The sequence below is a fragment of the Canis lupus genome, chromosome 16, assembly GCF_011100685.1.
Source record: "Canis lupus familiaris isolate Mischka breed German Shepherd chromosome 16, alternate assembly UU_Cfam_GSD_1.0, whole genome shotgun sequence".
Taxonomy (NCBI): Eukaryota; Metazoa; Chordata; class Mammalia; order Carnivora; family Canidae; genus Canis; species Canis lupus.
In genome coordinates, this window is record NC_049237.1 from 56,450,028 (window position 1) to 56,470,606 (window position 20,579).

Here is a 20,579-nt window from a genome sequence, read left to right on the forward strand (position 1 = left end):
ATGCTCCGCATCACTTGTCATCAGGGAAATACAAATAAAAACCACAATGAGATACTAGCTCACACCAGTCAGAATGGCTAAAATTAACAACTCAAGAAACAACAAATATTGGTGTGAGGGTGTGGAGAAAGGGGAACCCTCTTGCACTGTTGCAAGCTGGGGCAGCTGCTCTGGAGGACAGTGTGGAGGTTTCTCAAAGAGTTAAAAATAGAGCTTCCTTATGACCTAGCAATTGCACTATTAGGTATTTACCCCAATGATATAGATGTAGTGAGCCTAAGGGGCACCTGCACCCCAGTGTTCACAGCAGCAGTGTCCATTATAGCCAAACTGGGGAAAGAGCTGCGATGTCCTTGAACAGATGAGTGGATAAAGAAGATGTGGCCTATATACATAATGGAGTCGTACTCGGCCATCAGAAAGGATGACTATTTACCATTTAGATCGATGTGGACCGAACTGGAGGGTATTATGCAGAGTGAAATAAGTCAACCAGAGGAGGCTAATTATGTGGTTTCACTCATATGTGGCATATAAGAAACAGGGCAGAGCATCATAGGGGAAGGGAGGAAACACTGAATGGGAAGTCATCAGGGAGAAAATCCACGAGAGACTCTTCACTCTAGGAAACAAACTGAGGGTTGCTGGAGGGGACGTGGGGAGGGTGGAGTAACTGGGCTATGGCCATTAAGGAGGTCACGTGATGAGAGGAGCACCGGGTGTTATACACAACTGACGGATTATTGAACTCTACATCAGAAACTAATGATCTACTCTATGGTGGCTAATTGAATATAAATCTAAAAAAATAAATCACCCAAAGAGCTTACATATTGAACCATGTTTTTCTTTATATTTTTACCACCTAACATAATTAAAAAAAAAAAAAAAACTTTAAAAACATGTGGAACAAAAAATAAATCCTGTCTTAGGGTAAACAGGGCTTCAAAAGAAATGAAACGAAGGCAACTTTAATTTGCTGTCAGTAGCAGCTTTTTCTTTACTAGCATTTAAGGCCAATTAGCAAGTATGGAGAAAAAAAAAAAAAAACTCTAAACATCGAGAACTTCTTCATAAACAAAAACTCACTAATCCAGGAAGCAGGATGGCTCGCTGCCCAATTACGCTCACTAAGGCTACGCATGGCTGTCACCGTGAGCAGCCAGCAGCTCTCAGAGACGAATTTTGATGGTGTAGAAAACATCTAAATTACATAATAATAGCCTCCATTGGCATACCGTTTTTTATGTGCAATATCTGTCTGAACACTCACAGCATCTCTGAGACAGAGAAAGCACAGGTATGGCCAGGTGGGGTGCACTGACTTACCCAAGAGCCCATTCTCATTGTCAGGAGAGTGGCATCCCCACTTCTGCTCTGATGACCCTTCTCTTCTCATACTTGCCCCCCACCCCTGAAATCCACGAGGGCATAAATGCATAAAGGAAGGACTTATAGCAACTCTGAAATTTGGGTACATTTAGCAGAACCATGGAGGGCAAGTCTTCTCAAATAAATGAGCCCTTGAATTCTTGTCCCCCAACGTTGTCACACACCCGCCCACACACACACACAGCGCACCTGGGGATGTTAGCTCATCATTAAAATGAGCTTTGGATGGTAGCTGTTTAATAAAGCTCATCGCAGTGAGCCAGGGGTTTATGACAGGAAGTGATTTTGCTTTACTAATGTGTATAGAACCCTTAACAATACAGCTGGGATTTTAAGTCAAATTTTAAAAATAATTGCAGAGGAGCTGGTAACTTGATAAAGAGGAAAGATAAGCAACTCAGAGAAGATGAATTGCAGAAAATGAGAGGTGGAAGCCTAAAAGGGAGGTTGCCATAGCAACTACAGGTTCACCTTTCCCCCCCACGTCGTGACAGGTAAGGTCAGAGTGAGCCCTGGGTTCCGGTCGGTGCCGTTGGAACGGAAGGAAGCAGATATTCTATGGAAATTCTCTCCCAAAGCGCTATCTGGGTTTTGTCGATGTCTTCAAGCTAACCTTCCCTGTTTTTAATCTTCTTTGCCTCTTAGGACCTTTTTCAATCTCTCTACATTTCTGCAGTGCCTATCATTCTGCCCTCATCTTTTGGGGGAATTTTATTCTTTTTGTTCTTAAATTGAATTGAGTTTTCGGCTATACGTTGACTCAAGAGTCTGCAAGTAATAGATGCATTTTGAGATAATGACAACAAAACCCAAGCCCATCTGAGTCGTAGATGTATGCAGCAGGCACCCCAGGGACAGGTTCACGAGGGGGAAAGCCAGGGCTGTATCTGTAGAAACGAGTCCTCATGCTGGAGAGCGACGAGAATTAAATTGACTCTCCAGGGCTCTTGAAGTCACAAGGGGCTGAGATTGCATCTCACTTCAAGTCTAGATTATTAAGAGTTTTATTTATCATCAGCAAGAGCTTTATTTATGATCAGCAAGAACTTGACTTGGAGGAATGACACCTTATGTAATTGAAATTGCCCAAGAAATGTAGGAAGAAGAATATAATTACCACGCTCGGTAATTAGCTCTATTGGCAGAAAGGGGCCATGGATCACAGAGTGAGATGTTGGAGGGTAATCAGGAGCGCCGACTTCTTGTTCTGGCCTCGTCCCTAATTGCCTGGGCACCCTGTGGGGATGACATCATTGCTCCTCCCTCCCCGATTCTTTTCTTTACCTTTTTGTATGTGGTGGAACTGCAAGATTCTTGAGGGAAGGGACTCTTACCGTCTCTGCGGAAGGCCATTCTTTCTTCTCAAGAAGCTATCCACTCCTTCCTTGATGTTTTCTTTCTTTCTCCTTTTTTTTTTTTTTTTTTTTTTTGCTTGTTAAGGGATAATTTTGGGGGGAGATCTATTTTTTTTTTACATTTCATCAAATCCCTTTATGTATCTCTTCCCCCTGCCCTATGCTTGACAGTTTCCCCCCGGGTTTCTGATGTTCTATTTTTTTTTTCTTTCTATGTATGCAATTCCCTAGTTACAATTGACACTCTTCCTTTTCCTTTCTTAATCTGTGCTCCTGATGTGATCGTGCCAGTTGTTTCCCCTTCTGATCGTGGGTGGTATGGGTTTAATCAGAAAATGATTTAAAACATTTGACCTACATGATGGCTTGAAAGTAAATCAGACAGAGATTTAAAATGAGCTCAAGTATTTCCCAGATGAATGGATGTTTATAATGATGTGAATTTTAGAGGTTTATTATTACAGAAAATGACTTGGTAAAGGATGGGACATTTGACTGAATGAGTTTAAATATCCATGTCTTATAAACCTGCTGAGCCAGCAGGCACTTGCCTCCAGAGGCTCTCCAGCATTATGGTGCATCCACCTCGAATTCTCTCCTGGAAATCCCATGACATTTAGATTCCGTTAGCTCGTCAAGGAAAGCTTGCACTGATGGAGTTCAATGGGCAAGGAAGATTGTATCCAAGGCTGTTGTCACCGGGAAATGAGACTGTCACAGTAGGAGGAAGAGATTGAACTCAACTCCACTGGGGGGACAGAAGGTGGGAGAGTCTTAAGAATTGGGTTAGGGCAAAAGTACTGAAGGACCTTGGGGATGGGTTGGTCCCTGGGATTCATCCATCCTTGGTCACTGATCGGCTCTAGTCAAGAAGTCAGGCTTCTCCTCCCGTAGACTGGGAGGCGGGGACTCTGGTCCTGGAGGATTACATTTCAGAGAGCGGGCTCCAGGGTCTTGAGAAGGACAGTCCTGGGTTGCAGAAGATTTATGTCTCTAGGGGCAAAGAAAGAATTTGCAATAGAAAGTTTTCTAAAGTAAATCCTCTGAGAAAAAGGAGGTCAGGGAGAAACGTCAGGAAGAAGCCTGTCTAAAGTTCAGTCGGGCTGAGGGGATCGGGAAGGCCATTTGATGAAACTTAATGATTCATATGAAAGTCTGATATATGGAAATGGGCAATTTCTTGCAAAATCTAAGTAATTTATCATTGGTTCTTGGCACAAAATACAAGAATTAACTAATCCTTGGCCAAGGAAAATGACTTTGGCTGCACACCAAATTAGAGACATTAAAATAAAAATAAACAGAGCATGGCAGTGCCATGGGGGATCTTTAAGAGTGGTCCTATGCCTGGAAAGGGCAGCTAAAATTCATCCAAAGTTCCCAAAGTAGGATTTATTTGTGGATTAATTTAACGTTACAGACTTTAATCTGTCTAATTTGGTAATTTTAGCTATGTTTTCTATGTCCTTTTTTTTTTTTGTTCTCTGATTCTTTGTCTGAGGTAGGGAGGCATCATGGCATTGAAGGAAGTTCATAAATCTAGGTTCAAACTCCAGTCCTGTGACTTTCTGTCTCGTTGGCCAAACTCAGTCTTTTCCACCAACGGACATAATAGATAACTTGTATGTCTATTGTGAAGATAATTATAGATGCTCAGTACATGATGATCATCATTATCACTCTGTGTAAAACATGAGAAAGATCTTAAAAGAAATTTCATAGATCTTTTAATTTCTAGAAAGCCTACAGTTTATAAAATGAAAGCTTTCCTTGGCTTTTGGGAACACTGGATGCCATTTGGGTAACACTCCTCAATGCCCGTTATGGGAACATAATGCTCTTAAAATGATGGCTCCTTTTTCACCTGCAGAGCAATAGATAAGAAGAGACCCATTTCAATATGTTACACCAGTTGTAGTAAGAATCACTCTGAGGATTTGTTGCCACTTCTTACTTAAATTATTTGCATGTATTTTTTTCAAGAACACAGTTAGGTGTGTCAGCATCAGGGATCGGCAAAATTTGCTCTTCCTCCCAGTATTTACCATCTGGCTTTATCTCCTATTTGATTTCATATGCTCTTGGGTGATGAATAGTTTTACCTCAGTGGCTTTTAACCATGGGGAATATCTGAAACTAATAATAGGTAGTGCTCCGAGGGCAGTTCTCATCTTCAAATCCCATAAGTCTTTGCTGACTGATCTTTGTTGCTCATTGACTTGAGAGCTTCAAATATTCGCTCTATATCATCCTGCTCCCAGAGCTGAGAGGGATCCAGCAGAGCCTAAGAGGCTCATTGTGACCCCTCCACTGACTCGCTGGCCACGATGGCTTGTTGGCTCAAACCTTACCTCTATGAGAGAGAAGTGTCCTTTTCAAGGATGGGCAGCTTGACTGTAATTTCATAATTGCTTGGGGACATTGAGGTCAGAAGTGTTTGCTGAAGATTAAGAGCCAGGATGGTGTCTTTCAAACTGCCACAATCATGAGGGTAGACCTTTTGAAGTGTGATGGGCATCGGGGAGGAATGGAGCAGGACTCAGGTACCTTAATCTTGAGGTGCCCATGACATGTCCAGTGGGGTGTGCCAGTGGTCAGCAGGATAAAGGAGTCTGAGTTCAGGAGCCATCAGGACTCATCAACACAAAGGGATGGGGCCTAGAGAGTATGGGGAGAGGAAACATGAGCTGGAGTGATGAGGAAAACGCAGTGAAGGGCATGCCACAGTGCCTCAGGGGAGCAGAACACCATGCAGTGTCCCCTGAGATAATGTTGGAAGGCACTTCAGGGAGGAGGACTACCACTGACCAAGTCAGGAAGCTGACGATGCATATTAGGTGTCAGTGTGGGTTCTTTGGGGACTGTGGCAAGAGCAGTTGCAGGGAGGTGGTGGGAGAGAAAGCCTGATGGAAATGGGGTTAAGAAAATCTAGGAAGAATTCAAGACAGAATAGGGGTGGCTCAGTCAGCTAAGAATCTGCATCCAGCTAAGGTCTTGATCTTGGGGTGCTGGGATGGAGCCCCATGTCCTGCTCCCTGCTCATTGGGGAGTCTGCTTCTGCCTCTGCCCCTCCTCAGCACTCATGCTCTTTCACTCTCTCTCAAATAAGTGAAATCTTTAAAAAAAAATAAACTACAAAATAGATGATGATTTTCAGACAAACATTCCTACTATGAAAGAGAACAGGAAAAAAGGAGCTGTGGGTGGAGGGGAAGAGGTTTAGGGTTTTGTTTTGTCTACTTTTTAGGATGGGGGAAAAACAGCTTATTGTAGACCAATGCAAATAATCTGTGCAGTGGAAAAATCGGTGTCAAGAAAGGAGGAGATGGGGGGATCCCTGAATGGCTCAGTGGTTTAGCACCTGCCTTTGGCCCAGGGCATGATCCTGGAGTCCCGGGATCAAGTCCCACATCGGGCTCCCTGCATGGAGCCTGCTTCCCCTCTGCCTGTGTCTCTGCCTCTCACTCTTTCTGTGTACTCATGAATAATACATAAATAATAATAATGAATCATGAATAAATAAAATCTTAAAAAAAAAAAAAAAAAAGGAGGGGATGGAAGGGCAGGGTTGCCAGGGCAATCTTCCCATGCCTGCAAGAAGATGGAGTGCAGCATCCAACAAGAGGAGCTGGCGGAGAAGGGGAGGTGAGTGTGGGGATGAGGTCGTTGGGCTCTCTGCAGGGGGAAGAAGAGGGCAGGACGGACCTTCCCAGACTGTGTCCAAGGCTTTCATCCTGCTCCGTCGGTGAGCATCAGCTCACCTGCGTGCTGAGCTCCTGAAGTGGGAGAGGTCACTGGGAGGGTCTTGCAACCATTGGTAGATGCTTCCCGGCCTGAAACTACAGTACACTACTGTGGGATCGTTTCAGGATCGGGGGAAGACTTGCCGAAGAAAGGATATAGGAAACCAGGAATATGAGTGAATGTGTATTTGCACACACGCACAGTGGGTGCCACATTTTAGAAAATGCAAGGGTCTGGGAAAGTGCGCAGGAGAGTCCACTCGAAGGGTTGTATATTACTTAACGCTAAAAGTATCTCTGTCCTCTGGTGTCCTATCTGGTCACCTAAGAGAAAGCTGAAACCTTCTAAAAATTGTTTTAAGTGAACTCTTCACCACACGTGGAGCTTGAACTCACAATCCCAAGATCAAGAGTCCCATGCTCCACCTGTCGAGCCGGCTGGGCACCCCCAATGTGAAACCCTTTAAAAACAGATTTTAAGGCAGAGAAGCAAGTGAACGGCTAAGCGGAGGTATAGCTGTTGGCTGCGGTCGAGGGCCTGGACTGGGGTGTTCTGAGCAGGGCAAAGACTGACTCAGAGGGATGCTAGGCTGCCCCTCCGCCTGTCACCCAATGGGCAAGAGAGGAGTCAGGAGGCTACCTGGGATTTTGTGCGAGGAGTAGTCAATGGGAGAGCCAGGGGAAGTTTACCACCCAAGCGACATGCTATTTCTCCATTTTATAATCCTTAACCTGACATCAAGGCAGTGGAGAAAAATAAGAAGTGAGAAGTGGATAAGGAGCCTCTTCATTAAGCTTGTGGGAGGCAGCTGGGGACCGGGTCTCCTGGGACTGGCCTTTACAGTCGCTGGGACAGAGACAGCGGGGTCAGCACCCACTCCAGGCCTCCCACCTGGGTGGCTGAGACGATGGGGGCGTCCCAGGTGCAAGGGTCAGGGAGGAAAGGTGTGTGTTGCCGGGCAGCTCAATGTGAAAGTCCCGTTCGGGAGGAAGTGAGCTCCAGCAGCAGTCGGGTCTGGATTTTTCTCCTCCCTGCCTCACTGGGTTTGTAGCATCACACCCAGCAAAGATTTGATGCCCAATACATATTTGGGAAACATTTTAAATGACCGGGTGTGTGCGCACAGGTGTGGACGGGCAGGGGCCACTGCACGCTGACCGTCGGAAGGGGGGCAGGAGCGCAGGATGGACAGCTCAGTGCCCGGGGGTCAGCCCTGTGGTCGGTGGCAGTGAAGCCTGCACAGAAATGTCTTCTATTTTGATTTTTTAAAAGTATTTTTTAAAAATTATTTATTCATGAGAGACACAGAGAGAGAAGCAGAGACACAGGCAGAGGGAGAAGCAGGCTCCCTGCAGGGAGCCCGATGAGGGGCTTGATCCTGGGACTCTGGGTTCACACCGTGGGCCTAAGGCAGATGCTCAACCGCTGAGCCCCCTACCCCCCCACGGCGCCCCAATCTTCTGTTTTTAAAAAAGAAAGCGGTCGTGTCCGTCCAGGGCCTAGGCTGTTCCTCCTGCCGGCCGATGAAAGCACTCGGATTGGGTTTTACAAACATCCCTTAGGTGTCGATTTGCCTTCTCATCACCCTGAGACACCACGTGGAAAGTGCAAGCACGGCGCCAGCCCTTGACTTTGACCCAGTTACCAGGCAAGTAGAACAAGCAACACCCGAGGGGGTGGCGCTGGCCGTCCCAGGGGCCGCTTGTTCTCGGGAATTCCGTGTCCCACGTGGCCTCGCTCCTGGAGGCCCTTGGGGGGACAATGCGCCGGGTCTGGCTGGAGCCCCACGCGTTTGTGTTTCCCTTTCATTGAAGGTTTTTGATATTTGGAAATCAGCTCAGACGGACACTGCAATTTGCTAAAATCAATATAATTAGAGAAAAAAATGGATGTACTGAGCAGAAGACACTTCGGGAAGCTATTGAATGCGACTGAATGAGTGTCGCTGTCTTGCAGGGAGGGGACTGGGATCCGGGATGGGAACAGGAGCAAAGCCGGACTTTTGTCATGGAAATGTTGCTCTAAAGCTCTTAGCTGCTACTTCCCGGCAGAGTTGATATTTGAAGAAATCTGGATACGGATTTATGTCCCTTTGAAAGGCTGGTTCCTGCTGAGCGTCCTGACACCAAAATGTCATGCTCACACCTACCTTCTTCACATTATTAACGTTTGCACCGGCCGCCGGAGTTGGGGTGTAAAGCCGTTACCGTCCTCGGGGCACCGGTTTGTTCTTTTAACAGTGTGATTCTCCGAGGTGTCCTTCCAAGGTTTTTGTTGTTTTATTAACCGTTTCTTTTCTTAGACGCCAAGTTGGAAGGGCAACTTGGGGGGCTGCCGGTGTGTGTGCAAAGACGTGGGTTTTTGCACGGAGGAGCAACGTCTGCACCGGAGGCTGCAGGGCGGCTCAGCACAGCGGTCACCAGGCCCCAGCACAGGCGGGCTCCGGCACGTGCGGTCCCTGGGTCCCCGCCTTTGGGTGGCGGCGGGGGCAGGTTACAGGCCGTAGGCCGCATCCCCCGTCACACGAAGGGGAACACAAGGGCACTTACCACGTGCACTCTTCAGGACCAACCCACAGAGGGGGTCCCCTGAGCTGAACCAGAACCTCCAATGGGAAAGATTTTCGGGGGGGGGGAGCAGCTGGGGAAGCGGGGCGTCTGGAGCGTGGACTCTGGGCCAGGCCGCCTGGGCGGAGGCCCTGCCTGGCTACACCTGTGAGCCCTGGGCCTGCTGCTTGGCGCCCGCCCATGGGGCCTACCAGCTTTTTAAAACACGATGTTTTAAAAAGTGTCAAAAACAAGGCCAGAGACTGGAGAGGTACGTGTTTCCCACGACGCGCACTTGGGAAATTTCCTTCCCGACATCTCCCTGCGAGTGTGGACAAACCGTGACCACAGTCATCGGTGCCCAGATGTCACGCTGTAATTCTCCTGGAGCAGCATTTTTGACATTGAGATGCTCATAAAGGTGAGAAATACATGCAGAGAGAAGGACAGAAACTCGGCCGTAGAAAGAATGACGTGCAGCGGAATTCAGAGAGCTGCAGCCGTGTTCTTGCACATGCACAGGCACACGCACCCATGCCTCACTGTGACTGTGGCTCCTCAAGTGACCCTTGAGGAGCGTGTGCAGGGGGATGGCACTACCTCGGTCCTGGAGCTTCTGCTCACCGCGTTTCTGCTGGCTCTGCGGCTCCGGGCTGGAGCACCACGTCTTTCCGATCGGCAGAAACGTCCAAATATCTAGTTTCTCAAAGTTGGGAATTTTTTTTAGTATTAAAAGACCTTATTTACTTATTTGAGAGTGAGAGCATGAGTGGTGGGGCAGGGCAGAGGGAGAAGCAGACTCTCCCCTAGGCAGGGAGCCCCATCTGGGGCTCGACCTCCAGACTCTGAGTTCATGACCTGAGCTGAAGGCAGATGCTTCACTGACTGAGCCACCTGGGTGCTCCGTCCACCTTGAGATTTTAAGCAAATGTGTCTTTCAATGTGTTTCAAGGAAGTTGTTGCTTTCTAAGGTGCTTTGTGAAAGCCACACTGATAGGTGATTATTAGCGAGGAGATCACCTTGACTCCATCCGAGTTTGGCCCTGTGTTTCTATACTGGGTGCCCTCTTTTTTTTTTTTTTTTTCTTTTTAAGTTATTTTAGGGGGAGAGAGAGAGCAAGCAGGGGTGTGGAGGAGCAGAGAGAGGGAGAGAGAGAGAGAGAGAGAGAGTCTCGAGCACACTCCCTGCTGCACACAGAGCCCAATGCATCCATCTCACCACCTCGAGATCGTGACTTGAGCTGCAACCAAGGGTCAGATGCTTAACTCCCTCTGCCACGCAAGCAAGCACCCATGGGTGCTCTCTTTGAGAGCAACTGTGCGTCCTGCTGCCTGTAGTTTCTGCCCACACGGTTATACTTCAATCCATTTTCTGTATATTTCAGGTCACACTGGAATTGAAAAGGGTCTTTACTTTGCAGAAGCACAGTTCTTTGATTCTCAATGAATAAGATTAAGCCCCTTCCACAGGCTCTACGTTCTAGGATAGTTGTGACCAACTGATCCGTACTTGGAGTTATGCGAGCCCTACGAGTGTCTGGTACTGTGTGGAAGGAGCAGTGGGGAGGCTGGTGATGGTGCCTAATGAGGGTGACGTGGGCACCCCCGGCTGCATGACTGCACAGGACGAGGTCTCCTGCTCTGCACATATCCTATTTAACATTTCCCCCAAAGTCATATGAAGTAGGGATTCAGTTTACAATGAAAAACTCAAGTTGAGACAAGGTTAGGTCTCATTGCTTACGTGTAGGAAAGATGAAATTTGGACCAAAGGCCTCGCATGCTCTGCTCACTTTACTCTCCCATCTTCCCCAAAAAGCAAGTTCACGGAAGCGATGGTTTCCATTACCCCCGTTTCTTCTCCTGCCTCTTACTCACTTCCTATTTTACAACCAGATATTTTAATCTTACATACACTCTAATATTAACCATGCTGTTGGAGGTGTTTAGGCTCGAAGCAGTTGTGTTTCTTTCGGTGTGGGTAGGGTCAGTCAGTGTTACATGCTGCAGCTGTAACATCTCCCCAAGCCCCATATCTGTATGTTGAAATCCTAAGTCCCCGAGGTGACGATGTCAGGAGATAGAGCTTGAGGGAGTGACGAAGGTCATGAGGCTGGAGCCCCGATGATGGGATGCACGCCCTTCTAAGAAGAGACAGCAGAGTGTTCGCTTCAGCAGCACATGGTAAAATTAGGACGCTACAGAGAAGATTAGAATGGCCTCTGTGTAAGGATGACATGCAAGTTCATGAAATGTTCCATATAGAAGAGGGGGGGGAGGAGGAGAAGGAGGAGAAGGAGGAGAAGGAGGAGGAGGGGGAGGAGAAAGAGGGGGAGGAGGAGGAGAAGGGGGAGGAGGGGGAGGAATGGGAGGAGGGAGGAGGGGCAAGCTTACCTCCTCCTGCATCTCCTCAGTGCGGGGCTGCGGGAGGAGACGCCGCCTCTAAGCAGGATGAGCCCTGTCCCTGGGGGCCAGTGCCCCATCTCGCAGGCCTCCTCCCGGCTGTGGGAAGTAGCCCCCGGTGTGTGTGCCCCTGTCTGGGGCCCAGCGTGGGCAGCAGGCAAAGTGGCCACAGGTGGAGTCGGCCTCGCGGGGAGCCGGCCTCCCGAGCGCCGGGCACACAGCAGGTGCGTCAGGAATGTGGGTTGAGGGAGCACATAGAGACATGGGAGGATCGGTGACACTACACCCAAGTCCCTCAGCGGCAGGTGCAGCAGGTCTGGCAGATGTGGGATGTGCGGCCAGGGCTCCAAGGGAAGGGCTCCCTGCTGTGTTTCCTGCTCTCAGTCCATCAGGGCCCTGATGGGTGCAGCACCCACGTCCAGGATGACCCAGGGGTCCGTGAGGCTACCCTGGGCTTGCCCCTGGTGGGCCTTCTGTGCTCTGCCCCCTGCTTCCCTTCGCCTTCCTCCCCCGCTCAGTTCACACCCTGCATCCTACCACTACCACCACCACCACCACCACCAATACTGTCTCATCACCACCACCATCACCACCACCACCACCACCACCAATATGGTCCCACTACTGCCACCACCACCTTTGCGAGATTCCCGAAGAACCAGAGGAATGGAGGCCTAAGAAGAGCCTGCTTCCAAACAGGGGTGACGACTCCAACTAGAAGAACCCAAAGGGATTCAGGGACGTCTCCTAGAAGACGTCCACCACCACCACCAGTATGGTCCCACAACTACCACCACCACCACCACCACCACTGTCTCACCACCACCACCATCACCACCACCACCAATATGGTACCACCACCACCACTACCAGTACCACCACCACCAGCAGCAGCACCACCACCAATATGAACCCACCACCACCACCACTATGATCCCACCACTACCACCACCACCACCACCACCACCACCACCACCACCACCACCGAGTCAGTTTCCCTGCAGCCGCGGATGCACAGAGGGACAGCGGGTGGAGCTTGGGGAGCTGCCGCGCACAGGCCCGTGGGACGCCCTGAGGCCCGCACCCGGTCCCAGCAGGTGCATCCGGGAGTGTGCGCCCACTGGGGAAGGTGGAGCAGAGCTCCTGTGTGCAGCAGGTTGCGGGAAGGCCTGGGGGCCGCCGGTGCTCCCCTGCCCCGCCTGGACCCTTTCAGTGGCACCCGGGGGTGGCTGCAGCTTTCCCTCGGCTCTGCACCCTCTTCCCACCCCGCACCTGTCCCTGACACCGAGGCTGATGGGCCGGTCCCATGGCACCCGGCGCACCTGCTAGTGGCCGGGAAAGCGTGTTCCTCTCCCTGGGGAAACTTGGGGCTGCTTCCAGGGGGTGCCCCCCCTGCCCCGGCCTCCCCTTCCTCTCCGTTCGTCTCCAAGAGCACGCAGGTTTTACAAAAGACAGGGGCTGGCTTTCCCCTTCCCACTGCCCGCCCCCCTCCCGTGCTGCTCCCTGGGCCGGGGCACTTGCACGGTGCACAGCCTCGGCAACCGTGAATAGAGGCCCTGCTGGCTCCCGTCCCGTCCAGGCTCAACGTCCTCCAGGGGCTTCTAGGAGGCGTCCCTGAATCCCTTTGGGTTCTTCTAGTTGGAGTCGTCACCCCTGTTTGGAAGCAGGCTCTTCTTAGGTCTCCATTCCTCTGGTTCGTCAGGAATCTCGCAAAGGCCTATCCTGTCTGGAACCCTGTGCGGGTGCAAGAGCGTCTGATTTGGAAGGTGTTTCTCTGTGCTCAACACGCATCAGATCTCTCCTTAAGGGGGCTTCGCCTTCTCCTCTCACCTTTTCCTTTTGGACGAAACACATCTTGGCTGCGATGGTCACACTGGTTTCCTCGGGGGACGTTAGTGGCATCATTCCCCTATTAGCGCCATTTGATCTCTGACAAGGGACAAAGACGTGGCATTAGAGCATATAATCTCTCGTAATGGGAAGAGATTTAAGTGAGTACGGACGACACAGGAAGCGTAGGTGACAGGGCATTTGCTAATTGATTGGAAGGTATGTTCTATATAGAACGGTGTTTCTCAAATAATCAGAAATGGGGGTCTAAAGTAGCTTCATCTTGAAAATCGGCATTTTAAGATAACACACATAAAATCATGTGTTAAGTAACGGGAGTCATACTCTCCATGGCTTTGCGTCGCTGAAGGGGCGGTGCTGACTGCGGTCTGGTCTGCGGCCTGTAACCACGCTGCCAGGAGGACGCCTGGGTGGCAGGTCAGGTTCCCCGGATACCAGGGTCCGTCTTTCTTGTTTTGGTGGAATGAAAGGTCCCTTCTTGTGATTTTAGGTGGTCAGGAAGGGCAGCAGCTGGTGGCATCACAGGTGGCTCTGTGATGCCGTTGGGGGTCCGTTATCAAACATGGCCCTAGAAGCTGTAGAGCATTCTCTTATCCAAGCAAGACAGTGAGTCAACGAGACCGGGAGCCTGTGCGTCCCTCCAGAGCCCGAGCAGGGCCTCCTCACGCGCCACGCCAGGGGGAATCCCAGTCACGGGGCAGCTGTGCTTGGGCCTGCACAGTGTATTTTCCCATTCAGTTACCTCCTTGGAGTGGGATTTCAGAAGATGCCGTGCAGTGTCACCATTGGCCCAAAGAGGGAAGAGAACAGGAGCGATCCTTCGGGATTGGCCTGCGCCGGGGGCCTCCAGCTGCACGGGCCTCCTTCTTGCTCCTCCAACACGAGGTGTTGTTCCCATCTGCGTTTTTGCACTCGCTTCAGTTTCCTAACTGTCTTTTCTGTCTTTGGTTCTTGCCCCAGATGTCACCTCCCCAGAGAGGCCACCGCTGCCTGGCCATTCTGGGGTGCCCTCCCCGGGCTGCTCGGCACACTGTCCTTCACAGAACCCCTTGCAATCTGCAGTCTGGTTGTTTCCTGGCTTGTTGTGTTTCCTCCCTGGAAGGTGAGATCCACGGGTGGGTATTGATTCTGCAGCTCTTTTCCCAGTACCGGGGACACAGTAGGCGCTCAGCCGCCGGGGCTGGACCCCTCAGGGGCCTCTGCCACCGACTGTGTGTCCTCACACCCCTATGAGTGTATTTAGATTGTGGTCTCTTGTTTGCCTTTTTTTTTGTTTTCAGATGAAAAACTCATTTTAGATGAGCATTATAGCATTATTATTTTGGACTTCTTCCTGGAAAAGAAATATATTTTTTTTAAGATTTTATTTCTTTATTCACGAGAGTCACAGAGAGAGAAGCAGAGATATAGGCAGAGGGAGAAGCAGGTTCCCTGCGGGGAGCACGATGCAGGACTCTATCCCAGGACCACGGAGTCACGACCTGAGCCAAAGGCAGGTGCTCAACCACTGAGCCACCCAGGTGTCCCCCCTGGAAAAGAAATTGGTTTGTCAAAGAGATCACTGTGCTTTCTATGAATATGATAGGAGGGCTTCCATGGCTTCTTTCAGTCCATTAGAAAAAGTTCACAATTGTGTATCCACTGGGAGAAAGTAGGGCAAACAGAGCACTGGTGCATTAAAGTCCAGCCTTCAGATAAACACTATTGGCTATTTTATTCTCTCTTTTCCTGCTGGTTGTTGAAGTCTCACTTTTGGATGAAATGGTCCCAACACACACAATTTCAAATTCTATGTCCCCACAAAAGTACTGTTCAAGTTCGTGTCCTTGACTCCCTTCCCCCTAACTCGAATGTTGAAGCCCTGACCCCCAATGTGATAGTCCTGGAGGGGAGGTGTTTGAAGGGGTGAAGTTCAGTGAGATCCTAGAAGTGTTGCCCTTAGCTCATAGGACTAGCATCTGCATAAGAAGAGATACCAGAGGATTTTCTCTATATTCACACTCAGAGTAGGCCATGTGAGGATGTAGCAAGACGGTGGCCGTCTGCAAGCCAAGGACAGAGGTCTTGCCAGAAATCAGTCCTCATGGTGCCTTGATCTTGGACTTCTGGCCTCCAGAACTATGAAGGAATAAATCTGTGTTGTTGAAGCTAGAGTGTGGCACGCGGTTGTGGCAGCCCCAGCAGATTACACTATAATGTACGTGTGATCTCGAACTCTACTATTCAGGGTGCCGTTCTCCACATTAGTTCTATGTTTTATTCCAGTGAATAGACTTCGAACCGTTCCTCTGTTTTTAATTTAGGGATGATGCATATTCCAATACTAAAAACTTCAACCCCAACAAACGTAAACGAGAATCGTCACTTGATTTGAAAATACCTCGGACAGGATGAGTTGCAAGTCGTCCACAAAAAATTTAGCTGATTCAGACTGAATCGTAAGTGTGACCTTCAGGAATGTAATGATTATTAAGAAATGAGATTTCTGTGAAACCACAATTGAGGCTAGCATTTCAGATTTTTGAAATATATTGCAGAAAATGTTCCATCGCTTTTTCCTCTCAAATGGAAACTCATTGAAAACTACCTGATGGGGTCCGCATTATAAAAAATATAGATCTTCCTTTTTCTTCCAAATTTTACATTTATGAGATAGAGCCTCCTGGTGAGTGAGGTTGTGGGTCCAACAGGATTGTAAAGATCCCCTGTAACTTGTGAGGCTACTAAATTGCATTTACAAGCAGATGGACACACCTCTAGCTTTAGTTTGAAGACACTGGGGAGAAGGGGTTGCACCTGGTGGTGGCTGTTTGTCCAGCCTGAGCACATCTTCCCTTCCTGACCCTGGTCCAGGCCTCAGAGTGCTCACCTCCATGGCCTTGGGCAGGCTCAGGTGAGGGGGAACACCAGGGCGAATCGGAGAAGAACAAGCTGAGCAACGGCCTCTCCCTTGAACGTGTCCACATCTTAATCTCCAGAACCTGCAGATATGTTGCCTTGTGGGGTAGAGGGACTTTGCAAAGATGGTTAAGCTAAAGATTGCAGGTAGGGATGTAATCAGTGGATTGTAATCAAAGGATCGTAATCAAAGACAGAGTCAAGAGGGTCACCACTAGATGAGGTGATGTGATGGTGAATCGGAGTCCAGGGTAACAGGGCAGGGAGTCAGGGAAGAGAGGTCACCTCTAGAAGCTGGAAGTAGAAAGGAACACATTCTCCCTCGAGTCTTCAGGAGGAACCGGTTCTACCAATGCCTGGATTTTAGTCCCATAAGACTCATTTTGAACTTTGGACCTTCAGGGTTTGGAGTGAACTTGTGTTGTCTCAAGCTACCACTATTTTTAATTTTTAATTTTTAATATTTAATATTTATTTATTTTTTTTATTTATTTATTTATTTTTTACAGCAGCAATAGGAGACTAATATGGAAGCAAGAAAATTGAGGTCAGGGAACTCATCACCCCCATCCCTGCCCCTGCCCCCTTCCTGGATGGTTTTCACCTGCTGGACACATCCTTTGGCCTCCCCTCAGTTTTGTCTCCACAAGTTCTGGCACCTTCCTCTCTGCTTCCCTATAGCCTGCCCAGCCTGTAAACAGTCCTTTTATTAAACTGCATCATTTTATAGGGTTTGAATTTGCTGTGTTTCCTGCCAAGCTGCTGACTGATACAGGACATGATAAGGAAGACAGGAGGCCACCAAATCCTGTTGATGTATTTGTTCCTCCACTGCAGGTCCTGGCCCCTACTTCAGGCTACTTAGTCCAAGACCGAGACCTTTCACTTAGCCCACCTGAGGTCCCATCGGTGCGTTGTCCTCCCGCGTGGTGTGCGAGGAGCACACATGCAGGGGCATCCTGGATTCCAATCCATCCATAACTCGATGACCTTGGGCATTTTGTCCTTTAACATGCAAGGGCCAGACTTGGCCCCAGGTACTTTCCAAAAGACTGTTTTATTAGTATTTTGTGACTTTTTCCAGAAAGAGTGCTTGAGTATTTGTGAGAAGAAACACATAGAAGGGAAGAGAACTCTGTGTGAATAAGATGTGAATAAGATGCATTTTTTGCCCCTTTTTCCCTCCCTCAGTTGAGCATCACTTGGTTGCAGAATTCCACCCTGGAATAGGAGGAGATCCGTGTGCAGCACACAGCGGTCCTCAGTGCGTGGTGTGGACGACAGGGGCTGGTCAGTGAACCAAATGTTGGCCTGGAGGACAGTGAGTCAGGAGGGACTGGGCTGCTCCAGGGATGTGACCTCAGGAGGCTGTGGCATGCCCGCCTCATTTCCACTCCACGCCCCCCGACCCCGTCCCCTGCCCCATCACATGGTGTCTGGGCACAGGTGAGCACGAGGCAGGAGGGTTTCCTCTGGTACAGGAGCGACTTCGGAGGGGCTGTTCTCTCGCCTGTCGCCCAGCTGCACTCCCACGGTGGGGCCTGCTTAGTCACCGCTGGAAAGGAACATGAGCTGTCAAAGTGAGGGTCTGACGCTCTTCGAAGTTGCTTCTTAACACCTCTGTTCCATTCATTCTTTATTTTTAAGGATGTATTTGTGTTAGAGAGAGAGAGGCAGGGAGGGAGGGGCAAAGGGACAGGGAAAGAGCATCTCCAGCAGACTCCACGCTGAGTGTGGAGCCTGATGAGGGGCTTGAGGTCGCGACCCTGAGATCATGACCTGGGCCGAGATCAAGAGCCAGTGCTTAACTGACTGAGCCACCCAGGCGCCCCTCATTCCTTCTTTATAGGCTTCAGGATTCTTATGCACCCACACCTCTTAAAACTGGAAGATGCCAATTTTTAATCCTGCATCTCCCTTGTTCTCTGTAGATCTTCTGCAGCTAATTCCTCGTACTAGATGCTTCACGTTCTCCAGAACTGTTCTCTTTGTACATCCGCTGCTTCCTTGGAGGGGGTGTGCATGAATGCAGTATTTAGAGATGTACGTGGGTAAGTCCTATGTTGCATTGTTTTGCGATGACCCTAGGACCTGAGAATCCTGGATAAGTGTTGGTCGCCTGGCCCCCCACTAAACAAACCCCCTTCTCCTTTCCCTTTCTACGTAATGCTCTGCCTCTTTGATTCTCCTCCCCTTCTTTCCTAATGTTTTACCTGGGGATGTGGCTTTTAAAACACATCTCCCGGCTTCTCAAACATTCTATATTAATTTTCTGCTAAGTCCTGTATCTTGAAGGCAACGCATCACTCTTTCCCTCGCCAAGACTTTGCTGACGTCTTCTTTCTGTCCTTCACTATGAAGTTTGCTCCGTAAGGTACTTCTGGTTCCAATGCTTAATGCCAAGCTGCTTGGAAATCATTTTTTTAAACTTTACCATTTTGCTGAAAACGTAGTTCTTTAGTGAAGTCTCCAGTGACAGATGGTCCATTTCAATTCTGTTCTGCCCGCGGGAAATCTCTATAGTTACAGAAAAGAAACGTGTACCTTTGTAAGGCCCTCTTTTGGTGGGTTTAGGGCTTGGCTCCTTTGCTTGTCTTCTCTGGGTGGAAGTACTTTATTTTTTTTTTTTAATTTTTAATTTTTTTCTTTTTAGATTTTTATTTATTTATTCATGAGAATACACAGAGAGGAGAGAGAGAGAGAGAGAGAGAGAGGCAGAGACACAGGCAGAGGGAGAAGCAGGCTCCATGCAGGGAGCCTGACGTGGGACTCGATCCTGGGACTCCAGGATCACACCCCAGGCTGAAGGTGGTGCTAAATCGCTGAGCCACTGGGGCTGCCCTAATTTTTATTTTTTTTAATTTGTATTTAAATTCAATTAATTAACATATACTGTATTATTGGCGTCAGAGGTAGAGGGCAGTGATTCACGCGCCTTATATAACACCCAGTGCTCTTTCCATCATTTCCATCATGTGCCCTCCTCAATGCCTATTGCCCGTCCCCCCACCCCCTGGCTCTCCAGCAACCCTCAGTTTATTTCCTAGGATTGAGAGTCTCTTATGGTTTGTCTCCTGCTGCAAGAGCTTCAGACAACCCCTGTGTCCTGTGGAACTGTGCTTTGCATAGCGCTTCACCCGCTGTCAGCACTCTAAGTTAAAAATGTGATAATGAAGTTGAGGTATTTAAAGTTCCAGAAAGCTTAGGCAGTGTGCAGTCAATCATGCCTGCTAACTGTCCAATTTGAGACGTGTGTGTGCGTATGTGTGCATGTGTCACTTTCACTGTTCTGAGATGAATGACATTTCTACTTGGGGGTAAGTTGCATGACTTAGATAGAATCACACATACTTTCTTTAAAATCTTTTGGCCACGTTGTGTGGGGGAATCCCGGAAGGGTGATTTTTCAATAGGGAATTGCAGTATTCAGGTTGTGACTTTTGAGAAAAGCTCACACGACGTATCTTCACATTTCCTGCAGCAGTAGGACAGTTACACATTCATTTACACAATTTGTTGGGAAACTGCAGAAATGCTTTAATTTTGTTTCTAAAAGAAGAGAGAGCTAGAGGTAGTAAGAAGGAGTAGGAGGAAAGAGAATACATGGACTTCTTTTGAGAAGGTTAAACCCTCCCTTCTGTCCTCCAGGTGGACCAAAGCCAGCTTGCAGAAAGGAGTAACACGTTTGTCCTCAATTTGCTGCTGCTCCTTTTTCCACCTGGAAGACCATTCCATCATCCTGAGAACAGATAAAATCTGATTGTTTGAGACTAGTGAGCCCGTGTAAATATTTCCCGGATATATAGTTTTTTGATGCCTTTATGGGATTCAGTACAAATGGCATAACTGTTGTTTTTTCTTCTAGAGGTTTAAAATTGGGCTCTGGGAAAAGTTGAATCCCATATGACAGAAGTAGTCTTGAGGAGGGGACAAGTATCTGTCCTAGGGATCCCATCGCTTCTGTCCTTCATCTCTTCTGTGGGGAAAATCCCCAGGAGGTTGGCCCAGCTTCCATTGTCCTCCTCATTCCTTCCTTCCTCTTTCATCTTCAGCTTGCTTCATGTGCTTGTTTTCGGGTTTTTTTTGGTCTCCTAAATGGTTTTTAGAGACTCTGTGTACTCCTCCAAAACTGTAGGACAGAAATGTGTGTGTGTGTATGTGTGTGTGTACACATAAGCATATAGTCTCCTGGGGAAAAGGATCAAACGTGTTTATCATGTTTTCAAAGGATTCTGGGACACAGGGAGGATTAATTAAGAATTACTTCTTTTTAACCCTGTTCAGCTTGGTTTCTCTCAATGAAATTAGGTTAATACTTCCTATACCTAATAATGTGACTATGGACTGCAGACTCAGCAGCCAGGCAGCCAACGCAAAGAGCTAACGAAGG

General features: G+C 48.6%; 1 non-coding gene across 1 annotated transcript; it reads left to right on the forward strand.

Annotated features, from left to right (window-relative positions):
* Positions 1-11,201: 11,201 nt before the first annotated feature.
* On the forward strand, positions 11,202-11,304 carry LOC119869657. Its single transcript, XR_005371749.1, has one exon. It is a non-coding gene; the product is annotated as a U6 spliceosomal RNA (small nuclear RNA).
* Positions 11,305-20,579: the final 9,275 nt, after the last annotated feature.